Source organism: Trachinotus anak, unplaced genomic scaffold (assembly GCF_046630095.1).
Source record: "Trachinotus anak isolate AG129_WGS33_773 ecotype Australia unplaced genomic scaffold, CSIRO_AGI_Tana_v1 ptg000025l, whole genome shotgun sequence".
Taxonomy (NCBI): Eukaryota; Metazoa; Chordata; class Actinopteri; order Carangiformes; family Carangidae; genus Trachinotus; species Trachinotus anak.
Window position 1 is genome coordinate 5,086,461 of NW_027273876.1, and position 16,040 is coordinate 5,102,500.

General features: G+C 41.4%; 1 protein-coding gene and 1 long non-coding RNA gene across 10 annotated transcripts in view; one reads left to right on the plus strand and one right to left on the minus strand.

Moving 5' to 3' along the window:
* rpl38 (ribosomal protein L38) overlaps positions 1-16,040 on the minus strand; it is a 374,880-nt gene that overhangs the window by 141,060 nt on the left and 217,780 nt on the right. The window lies entirely within an intron of this gene.
* Positions 205-11,047, plus strand: LOC139608750 (uncharacterized). The gene is made up of 3 exons (XR_011685087.1): positions 205-436; positions 7,145-7,263; positions 7,353-11,047. It is a non-coding gene; the product is annotated as an uncharacterized lncRNA (long non-coding RNA).

The window sequence follows — 16,040 nt, forward strand, 5'->3', positions numbered from 1 at the left end:
TCAAATACTGGTATATAAGAATAAAACTCCTTCATTCAATTAAACAAATTCTAATAATAATTTACCTTTGCCATAAAAATTTGACAAGACTCACAAGAATTTGACAAGATTATGGTCCTTTATGGCTATATGTTATGATGGAGCTTTTATTTTGGAAGAAATGTGATGTCACACAGACATGGCTGACTCGTAATTAGTGACTGATGCAGTACACCTGGGAAATACCAGGAGAGCAGCAGTGGAGAGTCTGGAGTTGTGCCACTTGAGACGATCTCACGGGGATGAACTTCTGAGCACTTTTGGACTATGTTATGATTTTGGGAACTTGTCATCCATCATTTAACCCATAAAATAAGTTGGCTGACCAAAGCCTGAAGAGGCCTGCAAGCCAAAATTGCTACCATCTCCCTTGTCGTGTCCATTTCTGCAATCATGGGTGAGTAAAGACCTGTTCTCCCCAGTTTGGGGAAACAGAACATATTTATGAACAGGAACATCCTCACATCGGACTTGAAACACACCAGGTTTCCATGTGACAGACATGTTTGGTGGAAGGATGTTTCTAAATCGTTTTGCTATAGTACAACAAATGCATACTCTGTCGATTCTTCTTTAAATCAGTGCCTTTCTGAGACATGAAGTCATTTTGGGGGAAGTGGCTTTGACAGTAGTTTACCTTAGCAGGAGGCTTCATTAATTGGTCCTCCACATCTGCCTTAACTTTGAGTCTTGGCATATGGCAGCAGCTCCACTGAGCAGCAAGAAGGAATCAAATATTAAGCAAGCTATTTCCTTTATTTCCAAATAAATTAAAACATTCATAAAATGATAGAATTAGGCATTACCCCGACCCCACGTCAACCACTCAGTGCCAAAACAAAAGAAAAAAAGAAAAAAAAACGGTCCAAAGTTGTGATACAGCCTGAAGCAAAGGGCAGAGAGCAGCTCCTCACGTCAAGGTTTCCACAGAACTGACTTGAATACGCTCTATTCAGTATCTCTTAAATTAGCACCTCAATGGGTTTCGGCCACAACTAAACTTCTTTCTGCATGAACAGATCTTAATTTCAATACATATTACTCTGCTCTGAATGGTTGTGTTCTAAATCAATTAAGATGTCACACACCTTCACAGGCAAGGTCATAGTGTGTGGAATCTGCATCGACAGTACCAGAGATTTCTAAATCAAGTTTGTGGCTTTAGGAGCTAAATTGCAAAAATGGAAATGGTCCATTCGCAGTAAGGGATTTAATAAGTCCAGCAAGAAACTGCAGCCAGTAATTTAATTGTTGTTTCATTCAAATGAAGCACTTGCTGTCCCCTGGGGTTGGCTGATTATCAAAGGGTCCTTTCACTCCCCGAGCTTTACAGCTCAATGTGCGTCAGGCTAATGGGCTTCGGCCAGGCAGTTATTGTATATTGGTAATGTATCTAGTTCAAGAAAAACCATCTGCCTTACACACACACACACACACACACACACACACACACACACACACACACACACACACAGTCCATGTCCTCAGAGAAATGCAATAGGCCATTTTGTAAATGTTTAGCTTGGTCTTACAAGCAAATGAGTTTCTCTCATTTAATTTCTTGCATATAAACACTAAAGATAATTTGAGTCAGTCTTTAAATTAAGTAACTAAGGGAACAGAAATGATAATGAGTAACTCTGTAGTGTAATAGGGTTTCTGTCCTCTGACTTTCTGTGGTCCTTTTCTCTCCATGGTATTGTCTCCCACTCTCTGCATCCTTCCCCTCTGACTCTCCAGCCCCTCTTCCATCCTTCTCACTGCAGCCCTCTGATCATGTTTAATTCCCCACCTGCTCTCCCTAGATTAACGTCTCCTTGTGTAATCCCATTAAGTGCCCTGTGTTTCCGCCTGGTGCTCATTACTCCTCCACCACACCACGGTGGTGTCTGGAATTGACTCAAGCCCTGACATCCAGCGCCGCATGAGGCCATCCTCAGTTCCTTCCCCCGGCAGACAACAGTCTGCAACCCCAGCTGCCCTCCAAACTTCACCTAGCTCTGTCCTTATGACAAGGAAAGTTTTGAATCACACCCCAGTTAAGAGATGCAAAGGCCCTGAATTTTCATCTACAGCCATCATCAGGAAAAAAAATTACTCAGCATTGTCCAGTACGACCAAATACCTGAAAAACCACTTTGTACTTTGTTTATTGAGTCTATTAGTTTATTGAGTCCATTAGTTTATTAGTTTTATTAGTTTATTATAAAAAAGTTAGCATGCTAACCTTCTAATTTAAGATGGATAACAGGGTAAACATTAAACTTGCCTAACATCAGCTAAATGTAGGATTTAGCCTAAAATACATCCTTTCAGAACCCTGTGGGTGAACTGGTATTTTCCTGCACTGAGGTTATTTCCTCAAGTGCAGTGGTTTGGTATTTTGGTGACTTGCTGTGCACCTCGGTGGGAGGAGATGGCACAGAGGAGGTTTTTTGCTGAATGCAACCTTGGTGCCAGGAATTAGTGCATTTTGCATAGGCTGCTGTCCACATGCTCAGAGCAGGGTGGTGAAATTCCACCCATATAAATCTCCCTAACATTGTCCAACCCCCTTTAATTCATATCATCTTTCCACTTTTCTTTTATCTTCCCGGTTTTTCTGTCTGGCAGTAGTGCCAGTGACTGTTACCAGCTCTGTGGTAGGTAGTCTATACTGACAACCCTTCCTATACTGAATGAGTCTCTGTTCAGCCGTCTGAAGGCAGCAGGCATCTGTTCCATCTCTAATAGGAGAAGTGTTGTCATTGTTAAACCACGGTGCTGGTTAAATTTTGTGCAAGCAGCACCTGACTGTTGCAAAATAATCACAGAAAGGTCTGTGCTTATTTACACCTAAAACTTGTTTTGATTCATTTTTCAACAATCTGAGCTGAAAACCAACAGGTATGTTGGATACTGACACACTGAAAACAGTTCACACACACTCATAGCTCAATTAAAACACTCCACTTTCCACTAATAAATCCCTCAGGAGCTTCCCACTCCTCCAGTGTCTCCACCCAACACGCAGGGTTAATCAACGGCAGTCTTCTTTTTCAGGAGTCTGGCCAAAGTTACACATGAAGGTCTTAATTATATAGAGGCGGATATTTCACCACGATCGCTAACACGATGTAATAGACTGTTTGGGTTTTATAGTAGTGTCTGCAAACCAAGATTCCTACTTGATCCGTGGTCAAGTTTATGTAGAAGTATGAATATGAACCAAGCAATGATTTCTGTATCGCAGTCATTTTTCCATGTAACACAGGCACATCTAGACCGAATTACATCTTAAAAATAATTGCAGAATTAAAATAAAACAAATTCTACCTTCACTATACATATGTTGCTATGGTGATAATTAATAGTAGATGGTTATGGATCATTTTATTAAATGTTATCATCTGATCCTGGCAGTGTATTTGAACTGCTGTATTCATATTGTGCCATAAGTTCCCTCTGAGAAAAGCTTTCTGTGGGATTCACGAGGAGTCCTGTGTTTAAAGGGGATGAAAGTAGTGAATGTAATTGGCCATGATTCTCACAACCTCTAATACGCCCACCTATGATGTATGATCATGTAGTCTTTCTGATCCCACCCTTTTTCAAAGTGCACCGCAGGTACACCAGGCATGCCTGCTTCCTGGCCACGAAAATACCAAAGTGTGCTTAGCACATCCCCAACGCGCTGGGCTGGGAACATTTTACTGCACTCTGTGCTGATGGGCTCATGAAATAGTCCCCTTACTGTTGTTTGAAAATGGAGAGCAAGGAAGAAAAGAAGAAGAAAACTGAAATTTGTGCCAAAAATGATGCAGTAGGAGCATGTTCCCAATTCGTCCCTGGTAGAGGTGTTGGACTGTGTTGGCTACAACAGTAACTTTCATTACTGATTGAACTGCCAGTTGTTTTCTCTATCCTGAAAACTGTGAAACAGCGTGCTATCTTTAAGATGAAGAGAATAAGTAAGTCTTCACTTTTGAGAAGCTGGAACGAGCCAATATCAGACATTTTTGCTTGAAGAATGTCAAATCAATGAATCAAATGATTGTTTCTGCTCCAGCCTTGAGCATATGTTTTGTCACAACACGATGAGCTGACAACCCCAAACAGCTTTTCTGTCTCATTTTTAAAAATGTGAATCCTTACTGTTGTACAGGGAAAGGAAATTGCACACGCTCGATCATTGGGGCTTGCTTATTGAATCAATGGATGATCGACAAAATTTGCTTTCAGGGAGTGATGGCACAGGTGATAAATTGCTGTCATAAACTAGTTAAGTGATGCTTCTGCTGCTGCTGATGGTGACCACACAGCCGGGGGACAAGTAGCATTCCAACAGTTCTTTAACAGGAAAGATTGGGGTGTGAAGCCACCGCCACAACTCCCCATCGGGTAATACAATAAGCATTTATCAGCTGGTTTTCTCAACCACCCTCCCTAATGGCTGACTGTCAGCTCCTGTTATCTCGCCCATATATCTGTCTATCTGTCTGTGGTGTTTTTCCCCCCACAGTGTTGAGTAAGAATTTAATGTGGACACACCAAGACTTGTTACACAAACTTATCTCTTGGATGTGTGGGAGTACGATTTAGATGCTATCACGTCTCTCAGTTTGCACTTGGCGGGGTCATGCAGGAACATTCTGCCGGCTCAATATTATCTGCACAGCGAAATGTTTACATCTCTGCCCCGTTAACGCAATACATCTTCTGTTTTATTTAATATTCTCTGTGTGTGCTGGTTGCTGTTGCAGCTTCTCATCTGATCATGACGGATAAACACTCTGGAATAAAGTTACTGTGGACTGCGCGCCTGCCTTGCTATCTAGCAAAATCGTGCTGGCACACCAGAGTGAAGCATGCTGGGAGAATGAGTCTCCCCTGCACCTAAGTGTGATTTATGAGCAGCAGGAGAGCAGTGAGAAGTTCTTAAAACCTGACAGAACGTCCCCTCCTATGATCTGTTCAAGGTTGGCAGACAGTGGAAGAAATAGTCCTAGGGGTTCAGTTGCTGCTGACTTGTACTGTCTTGTACTGTATACATGTGGGGTGACAAGAATCTGTCTTCTCTGCCTGGTATCCAGCAGAGCTCTTTGAATGTTTCATAATGGGAAGATGCCAGAAACGCATCCCTGCTGGACCAGCAGCCAGTAACTAACTCCTGCTGTCTTTAAAGTCTGGGCCAGCAGGAGCACTCGTTTTCCCAAGCATCATTAATCTTACTTTTCCTCGGCCTGTCCTCCTACCACCTCCTCTTCTCCCAGGGTGGTCTCCCTTGGGCTCTCCTCTACCTCCCTGGCTCCTTTTGCTTCTGTAAAGCACGAACTCACATGCATGCAGCAAATGCCCTCTGTCTCTTGCTACTTCTCTCTAACACACACACACATCTTTGTTTTACTGAATTCGTGGGGACCCATCATTGACATAATGCAGTCCCTAGTCCCTCACTCTAGCCTTAACTATCACAACTTAATGTCTAACTCTAGTCCTAACACCCAGTCTTAACCCTCAAACAGCCAATTAAACTCCAGGGTCCAGCACAAAGCTGTCAGACCCCACAAGTAGGGTCAGCTCCTGGTTTTTGGACCCCACAAATACAGTAAAACAAGCCACAAGCTACACACACACACAGCCCAGGAGTTGTGAGTAGTACATGAGCAGCCAGTGTCCTCAGATAGTGTAGATCAGACAGGGCTGGGCCAGAGGAGAACTCACGCAGACTGTGATTAGAGGAGAGCAGGGAGGGAGCACGAGTTACCTTAATGACTCAGCACCTCAGCTCGGCTCAGAAATGCACTTTACAACCTTATTTCCCACCAAATACTTTCACACCATTTTTCTTTTTCCCAAACCAGGAACTTTGACATTCGTGTACTGCACAGAAGTCATAGCTGAGGTGGAGGGTTGGGCATAAAAAGCACAGGGCTTTGCCACTGGAGACCCAGGTCTTTTTTATGTTTGAGCTATATAATAAAACACTTCAGAGTTGCCTTGTTCAAAAAAGATGACACAATCTTTTCCCTAACAACCTAAACCAAGTGCCCAAACAACACAAATTAAAACCTATATAATCATGCTTTAGTTGACATGAATGGACACTGCAGAGAAAACAAATGAGGTAAAATCTGCCAGTATTATGTTATCTACTCCAAATCCTGTTTGTTAATGCAAATTAGCGAATGAATATTCATTTCTGAAAGTCCTGTTTTAAATTTTAAAAGCTGGACTTACATTCACAAACACAGAGCCTACTATAGTAAAGTCTACATCAAGTTGCACTGAAGTTCACAGCATTTCGCGTCACTCCCTCTCTTCTCCTCCTCCATAGCAGATGAAAAAAGACCTGCTTGTTCAAATCAAATGTCAAGAATGACATAAGAGGAGGGCTATTCAAACAAACTGCATGAGTTTTATTAGGACTGATGTATGTTTCACTGTACTGCATGACATGTGCTTGCACTCACTCACAGAGCCAAGTTAATGAATTAACTACAGCTTACACAGACACTGGTGCGCTGGGATGACGGGCAGCAGACATTTGCTTCAGCTGGAAGACACATAGCTCATATCCTTCCATGTCAGGAAATCGGCAGAATGCAATGCGTGACTTTTTTGTGGTCATAGTCACAGCATGTGTGCAGTCAGGTCAAGAGTGTGTCAGATTAAGTGTTTGGTCCGAGGACTTGATGCTGCGCTGCTTTGAAAAACATGCACTCCGATGAAGAAAAGGGCATGAAGAGACATGTAATTTAAGGTAGCATCAGAATCATTTCAGGACCAGACAGAGATAAAATAGTGGTGGTACAATTTGTTATAATATTGTTTACTTTAGTGCAAGTTGGGTGCATGTATAGAGTGGGTTCCAAAAGTCTGAGACCACTTTCCCATTCAAGTGAATGAGAATGGTGTGAAACTTTTGGACCCCACTGTATATATAGAGAGAAATGAGATGGATCTGATAAAAGAGATGTGATACATAATGTGTAGAAAAGGTGAGCAGAGGAGTCCTATCTCCCGACACTGAGGACACATTGGACAGAGGAAAGACTTCCTGTAGCGCTCCTTGTAAGTGAAGCTGAAGCTCCTGCTGAGAGAGACTCTGCTGTTTGATCAACAGGTTGTGAAAAGGGATGAGAGATATTCCCCATGAGGTTCAGCAGTTGGTGCAGCATCCTCCTCTCCACATCCCACTCCAGAGCTCCAGGGAGGTCCCCAGCACAGAGCCAGCCTTCACAGGTAAAAGATCTGCAGCATGCTGCACACATTAAAGGACCGAAGCATCCTCGAGAACTACAGTCTGCTCTGTCCCTTTGTTGTATTTCCAGTCCAGTCTGTTGTGGACTCCAAGGTATCTGTATCCCTCCACCACCTCCACCTCCTCTCTAAGAGTGGAAATGGAGTTTAACATACTCCTGACCCTTATTAAATATACAACCATCTCCTTGGTCTTTGCCACATCCAAGAGGAGGTGAATGTTCTCAGACCAGCTGCAAAGTGGTCCACCAGGTCTCTGTACTCTGCCCCTGACACACCCCACAACTGCAGCGTCACCTGAAAACCTTTGCAGACTGATGACAGGAGTCTGAGTTGTACTGAAAGTCAGAGGCTCACAGGGTGAAGAGGAGCAGTGAGAGAACAGTCCCCTGCGGTGCCATGCGTTCAGACACACGTCTCCTGTAGCGGCACAAACTGTAGAAGCGTATGCAAATATATGCACGTCACATATTCATATAGTAAATCCAAAGTTTAATTTTCTCTGGGTAGTTGATGATTTGATAAAAAGTTGGTTAGTGTCGCAGAAAGAGAAGTGTGGTTAGAGTCTCCTGAGACGACCCTGAAAGGATTTGACTGTTAAATTTCTAATCTGGCAGTGACAGTCGATAACGTCACACGCTGCCTGGGTAGCAGCTGATGGTGGGATGTAAACAGCAACAACAATGGTACATGTGAACTCTCTCTGTGAATAATTTGGTTGCAGACTCACAGCTAACAGTTCAATGGGATTACACCACCTGTTGTTCACAAACATTGCAATCCAGCCTCCTCTCTTCTCACCGCTCTGCCTGCAGTCTTTGTCAGCCCGTACAGTGAAGGCCGGTGATGGTGGAGCCTGGAATGTCTTTCTGTAGCCACGTCTCAGTAATGCACATACACAGCATTCCAAGTATTCCTGCTGGGTCTTAGTCAGCGCAACAAGCTCTCCCATTTTATTCATGAGCAAAGGATTTTGCATCCCAACCACAAAAGAATCATCATTGTCATCAGCAGATTTGATGGACACTGAAGCAAAAAAAAGGGAGATGCTGTCTGTTAGCATACTCTATCACATATATATACATACCACATAAATGTATGTGCCTCTTATTGGCAAGGAACAAAGGCCAAGCAGAGAATCTCAGAGCTTTCACACAGGCTAAAATGACAAAAGAGAAGATTGAACAAAACAAGCATCCAGTTTTTTTGGGGCGGAAACTTCAAAGCTCCAGGCTTTTTACATACATTCTTTTGACCGCTCTTGCATGAAACAGAGGTGGGTAAGAGAAAGGCAGACAAGGAGATTGCTTTGATGTGAAAAAGGTGAATCTGATGGCCACTCGACGGAGAGGGACAAGAAGACAACTGTGCATATTAGTGAGCTTAGCCAGTCTGAGTTTGAAGAGCTCTTCATCAGTGCGCCATTGTTTTTGGAGAACACCGTTGTGCTGCCAGACATTAACTGTCATTGTGTTTAACGTTAGTGTGGTCCTGGAGTAATCCCGACAACTACATCATTGTGTTGCGCTTTGTTGTCTTTCATTACCAGTCGCCAAGATGTTTCCTTTATCTGTTCCAGCCCTATCGTACCCCTTCATTTATTATTTGCTGGTCACTTAGCCATTGTGGCTGCAAAGCTTCAACACTTCAGCTTGATTGTAACAATGGCTGAGCGAGCATCTTTCACTATGAGGTGAGAGAGCTCCATGGAGACCAGCTGTGAATAGCCTACATGTTTCTGTGATTTTGTTCCTAAGTGAATGGCTGTCTTTGTTACAGCCATGATTCCAGTACAGTGAATGTAGCTGCTCATCACCAACCTGGTTTCCTAAAACTCAACTCACAAGCCTTGTTAAGCCTTGATGAGGAGGAGTTGTGTTTATGTCAGATGATTGTGTTTTGATCTGTAAAAATGTTTTGTTGTATCGCTGTTATCACCGCTCAATATTTGATCGTTGCCCTGATCGAAGATAAACTGTACATGAGTGAAACTCGATGTGATAGTGATGTTGATTAGTATAATAGCTCCCCTCTTCCACTGTGTTTGTTTCTGTCACATCATTATTGATGATCTGATCGTGACTGTCAAGAAGCTCAGAGTGTTTCACTTCTATTCAATTCAATTTAGTTCAGTGTCATTCAATATAATACCACACTGTTCTCAAAAGGAAATTGTATCTATAGTTTACACTCAACAACCACATGCTAACTCACAGCAAAATAAACAATAAAGACACTTAACTAAGCCAGAAAGTCAGTTGCTGAGACAAATGTTCTTTGTCAGTAAATTCCTTCATTTCTCTACAGCGTTGAAATAAAGGGAATCAGAAATGAGTAATAAATGCAGGAAGGAAGTATGAATATGTCAGGATGACAAAGTGTTGAGAGTTGGGGTCCAAACGTAGTTATTCATGATGTTCATGAAGCAAATATGGACACACTGAAAAAGACTGTATTTGACAGCTCCTTGGGTCAATTACCCTGTTCAGCAGCCAAGAGGTATTATACTTTTATTATAGCCCCTCTCCATTGCTACAATGAAGGACTGCAGAACAATGACTTACAATAACTGCATTATAATTCCAGCTCCAGGGACTAAAAAGAACAGGCACATTACACACACTTTGTGTGAAAGGAATAAATGCAGATACATATGGAGAAGTACATGAATGAGCCAAGAGTTTAACAATTCAGTTAAGTGCAGGGTCTTATTCATGTGGTTATTGTTGATGATTTTTTGTGTAAAAATCACTTTTGATGATGACACAATGTTGGTTTAGTTTGTGCATCTTTTGTAATTCTAAATCATAACATTACTGCTTAGGGAGCAAAGTAGGAAGTATTTCCATTTTATGCTACTTACACTATTTATACTTTTTGACGGACTGCAGAAGAAAAACAGTTTACTGATGATATCTCTGCACTTTTTCTGAAGCAGGATTTTCAAAGGACTTTCATTTGTTTAGCTGAGTATGTTACATTGCTGTATTCCATAAGGAAAGAGTATGAGTGCAGCAGATCCAGCTACATATCCACAGTATGTCAGATGTTTAGCACTGCACTAGTGAAAGGGGGCGGCACTGTGCAATTATCTTTTAATAATGTGTTAGAAACGGCAGAGGAAGTCATGTAGTAGAACATTTGAATTTCATGACAAATGATGTTGTAATCCTCTCCTCCTCTACGGGTGTCAGTGGCATCAGTCTGTTCTCTTGTTAATAATCCTTTGTTTGTGCTCTTATGTCACAGTACAATTATAATATAGACAATGAATTTATAGTTGTTTGATATAAAATTAAATGAATGGTTTAATTCACAGTTCCTATATGAATGGACATTTTTGTTTACCGTCTGCTCTGTTTTAAAAGGACAACATGAGAATCTCATTGTGTGCCTCTTTAACAGTTTGTCACAATAAAGACCCCTTTTTATAATTGTGCAGTTACCAGGTGGTGGCAGTGATTTGGCTTTATTTGGATCATAACTCCCATGCTAATTATCTCAATGACTTCTGTGGCCTGGAGTCACGCTACCAATAACACATGCACACCAACCTTATGGTTTAAAACATTTGGGTTGGTTTTTTTTTTAATTTCAGGGCCATTTCTAAGGCTAATTGATGCATGCATCTATGCACTGTTTGGTTAGCTGAGAAATGTGTTTTAATAGTCTCCTCAGGGCAGGAAAGTCAGTTAGAGCTCCACAATCACTGTAATTATTAAAGAAAGTGAAGGTCACCAGGAGGGAAGCCAGACCGCAGAATGTTTCCTTGGTAGCACAATAAAAAAACATGTTTTTTGAAGACTAGAATTGATGCTGATGTAGATCAGATGAGAGAACGCTTTAAGAAATATTTCAGATAATATATATGGTGTACTATACATCACATACATTATACTATGATGTATATGATTCCTTTTTTTATATTTGTAATTTTTCTTGCAATCATTTCTTAATCATTTCTTTTTATATTCATGTTTTATTTGTTCTTGTAAAAGTCAAATCTTAGGTTATTCTGGGTTAAAAACAGGAAAAACCAATGTATTAGTATCTGTCTGTGACCTTATCATCAGTCATTGGGGAGGGTCAGATATTTTGCAACCTGTGAATCACTGTCACTGACAACACAGGCCGAGACAGTGGGAGACTCAGCTCAGATTGTGCAACTTTCCAGTAACTGCACATGTGAGGAGGTTATAGTCATATTCTCTGCCACCACACCACTACATGAGGCCTTAAATCAATCAGTCAATCAGTCAGTCAGTGAACCATGTAATTTGTACAGCACCTTTCATACAGGTTGATCAATAATTAAAGCAGCAGTCAGCAGGCTTGCGAAAATCCAGGATTTAGGCAGAAAATTTGAACAGTTTCAGGTCCCTCCCCCGCTTTCCGCCGAGCTCCAAAACTGTCTCCCGACTACAGGAGGTGTCGCACGCCAGAGAGCGTGCATGCATCTTAGCTCAGGTGCACGAGCACAGCAACCAGAGACACAGGTATGGAACACACAGAATTAAGAACCCGCCTATTCTACCCGTTCGATATTGACTTTATACTTCAGGTAAGACTCAGCCTTTCTGTTTATTTATCAATAGTCAACTTTGGGATAAAAGTAAGGTTGCAATGCTTCTGAAAGTACAGCTAGTTTATGTGGCCTAGGTTACGATAAGTAACAGTTAGCATTCATTGCAGCTTTTTACTCACTGGCACTTTGATAAATATGACATTTTTACCTGTTGATGTGGACTGAGTTTTGGGACTGAGGCACAGGCCTGTCTACAGGGTCTGATTGGTAAAATTGAACCAGGAGCGGTGGATTTTTGCAAATTGCATTACAAGCTGTAGGTCGAGCCAGAAGAGCTGGATTTTTTCTTCATGTAGGACTGTCAGAATATAGTGACAGACTCAGCAAATAAGACAAAAAAATAGTTGCCTACTGAGGCTTTAAAGTGCTTTACAAATGATAGACAAGCTGATAGTAAAACAGACCAAATGTGACCTGTAGAAACAATTTGAGACTAATGCACAAAAGATGAAATGTAATGAATGTGAAGTATTAAAAAATAACAAAAATGAGAATATAAAACAGAAAATGTAAATACAATGACAAAATTATATAAAAGAGGGAATAAAACCAAGATCCTAAGACAAGCAACTTGCAGCTTCACTGATCTTCATCTGTGGATCCATGTTAAAGATTTGCTGACGCACTTGCTTTTTAATAGTATTTTAATAGGCTTTACTCTTTATAGACACCATCCTGTTTAGTTTCTAAATACTGGATGAGAGGATGAGCAACAGGAAGACATTTCTGCCCTGCATTAGAGGCCTTCGTATGAGCAACATCTTAATTTAACCTTTGCAAACTTGCAGTGTTTATCAACATCCACTCATTTCATTAATAGGTTTATTTTTTTTCCTTTTAAGCTCATTGATTGATTTGTTGTTATCATCAACAACTAACTCTCAGATTATAAGGGGGCAGCTGGTGGTGGTGGTGGGGGTGGGGGGTGGGGGGGGGGGGGGCAGGGCATTCATTAAAAATCCATTGTTTGAGAGAACGAGCAACTTCAAAAGATTGGCAAGACTGCCAGCCTCTCTCCCAATGAGTGCAATTAACGCTCCCAGTGGCTCCTCGTAATAACATGGTGGTGTGCAGCAAGCCAGAGCGAGAGAGGGATTCAGAGCGAATCAGATCTTCAGCATGGGACCAAAGAGAGGGGGGAGAGAGAAATAGCCCTTCATGGATTCAACCCTAATTGTCTGGCTTATTATGAGTGATTCACAGCAGCCTTTTAGGAAACATCCTCCTGTGGTGCTTTAGAAAGACCAGAGCTTGATTGCCCAAGAGGACAAGAGCCACGGGTGACGTCAGCCTCAAACTTCCTGAAGTTGTGTTCTCTCTTATGCTGTTTTCTATTTGAGATGTAATAGGAGTGAATGAGCTCGGTGGGTAATACGAAACCAAATTAAAAATGTCTTTGAATTAAGACGGGGAATGTAAAACGTTTTGAATGGTAGTGCTATTGTAAATCTGTCAGCAGTTCTGTTTGTCTGAGAGAATTTACAACTTAAGAAACACTCACAATGTTAAAGCAGAAGTCAAACATACTTACATCCAGTAAGTCAAACATACTTACATCCAGTAAGTATGTTTGACTGCTGTTTGGTCAGCTACTCTGCAGCCAGAAACCTCCTCACAAAGACGACTTCACAGGAATATTTATTAACAACATGTAATGAGTCAGGACAAACCTGCAACTCTGCAGTAGATACATTTCTGTGTCTTCTTTACACTTAATCATACTAATCAATATGTGCCAAAAGATGGCAAACATAGTAATGGAATTTTAAATAATTGTGAGGGAACTTCATTTATTCCCTCACCAGCAAAGCAAGTTAGTTTAATATTTTGTCTGCTGGATCTGGTTTATTTGATTCCAGCACTTTCTTTATTTTGGATATTTTCATCCAAGTTTATTTGTTTCTTTTGTTTTAGTTGCTTTGATTTCAGCGCTGTAATAAATGTTTGTACATGGATGTTTGTGATCCTGTCTAATGTTAACAATAATGATAGCAATAATAACCAGCCTGTAGAATAAATAGAACACAAGTCCTTGGGCACAATCATTGATCAGACCTTAACTTTTAATGGGAAGTCAGGGAGCATTTTTAAGAAAGCAAACCAGCGATCGTTTTTAATCAGGAAGACAACACACACTTGAAGTGGCAAACAGGAGCCTGGTTGAAAGCATCTTATCATTTCACATAACAGCTTGGTTCGGCAACTTTAGTAAAAACAAGCTCTCCAAAGTTGTAAGCATTGCAGGGAAGGTGATTGGCAAGTCACAAAAAACAACAACTTTGCAGTATATTTGAAAGTGCTGTCCACAGGAAGGCTAAACATTAAGCTGCATATACCTCAAACCTCTATACTGAGAGTTTGAACTGCTTCTGTCTGGCCATCGACTCAGGGCCCCAAGGGCCAGGCAGACACACAATGACTGCATCATGGAACATTTGTTATTTTATAAGTTTTGCTCTCTGGTGTTTATATAACTGTATATATATCTGCTACCTGCTCATTTGCACTACTGTATGTTGAATATGTTGTATGTTTTAATGGTGTGTTATGTTATGCAGAGAATATGTATTTTTACTGTACTTTATGAAAAGCCAAAGAAAAACTCTCCACTGAGGTGGAAAATAAAGTCAGTCAGTCAATCAATCAATGTTTCTAGTGAGTCAAACTGTCTAAAAATACAGTATAAACCAAGTTCCATCGCTGAAAAAGAATATACAGTATGTATACATATGTAAATGTCAGTTTAAAAGTAGTTCTTACTAATGGCCAATTACAGATCTATATTAAATAACCTATTAAAGCCATGAGTTAAAGCCCACAAACTGTGTCTTATTAGAAGGTGTTGGCCGGGGATGTAATGAAAAGAAGTCTGAGGTACAAACTATGGGGTAGTGGGAGACAGGTCGGGGGGGGGGGGGGGGGGGGGGGGGGTAATTGAGAGAACATGTGTGTAAGTGATTACTTGTGCTGGAGGGATTGGTTGGAAGAGTGTAATTGGCTACATTAACAAGATGCTTTATGAAGTTCACTACAGGCAGGAAGGGAAATTCTTTAAAAAGTAAACAAGACCTGAGGCTTTACCGCGAGCGATGAGCATAAATGACTGGAATAATTGGTAAATGGTGACACATTGCTTATGCAACAATGTTAGTACTCCCTGACAGCTGGGAATTACAAGGGTGGATGACATGAAACTGAAGGAAGCGGCTCAGACAGTTGTAAGAGTCACCACCCACCCCTCCGCCATACTTTGTGAAAATCCTTGTATCTGTGTCTTCTGTACCTATTGTGGGGAATTTGGCTGACAGTGAAACGTTTCACTGAGTGCAGCTCAAAAGAGTGAACTGACTTTGCCGTGTTCCTCACCGTTATCCATTATTAAACCCTCTTGTTTACTCTTCGCCTCAGGGACAAAGCTTTCCATGCTTTTAATAACCTTTGAGCTCGTGCTCCAGGTCTCACTGTTGTTTTGCTTTGTACAATGGTGGAATGATGGTGGGGATGAATAAATGACGAATACTGGTTGCTCATCTCATTCCTAGCCAGTCCTCCAGCTGCGGGTTGCTCACCTCTGACATGATGTCTAATCCGAAGTGACTGGCGGCCAGGTAAAGGTATGGAAAACAGACATCAGACAGTCTGATTGCAACAACATACAGCCCTCAGGGTGAGGGCCAGGTTAAGCTATAAAGAGATTGAGCAAGAAAGGAGAGATGAATGGAAGGGAAGAGGGAGGATGTTGAAAAAAAAAAGAGCAGAGTAGAAGAAATCCTAGCGTTCGTGTGTGCTTATCTTTCCTGTCTCCACTCTCTGAGGAACAGGAAAGCTCTGCTCAAAATCTCTGCAGTTGGCTGAAACATCCATTACTAAATACATCCTCTTTATAAGGGGTCATTTGCTTGTGCAGCCATTAGCTTTGTTCCTTGTCAGCTGATGTTGGACCACCTGTGCCCATTTACCCTTTAGCTTATCTTTGTTTGCACATAGCACGAGTCTGGTAACGATGGGTGGAATAGGTATAAATTATTCCTGCCGTTGTGTTGTTGTGCCACACCTGGGGCCCCCTTCCCCAGTAAATTAGTCTGGACACAGTTCACATCAGGACGTATGTGTGTCCCTTTAAAAGTATTTTCAGTTGGGATTTAATATAGCAAAACCTCTTTTGTCCAAATAG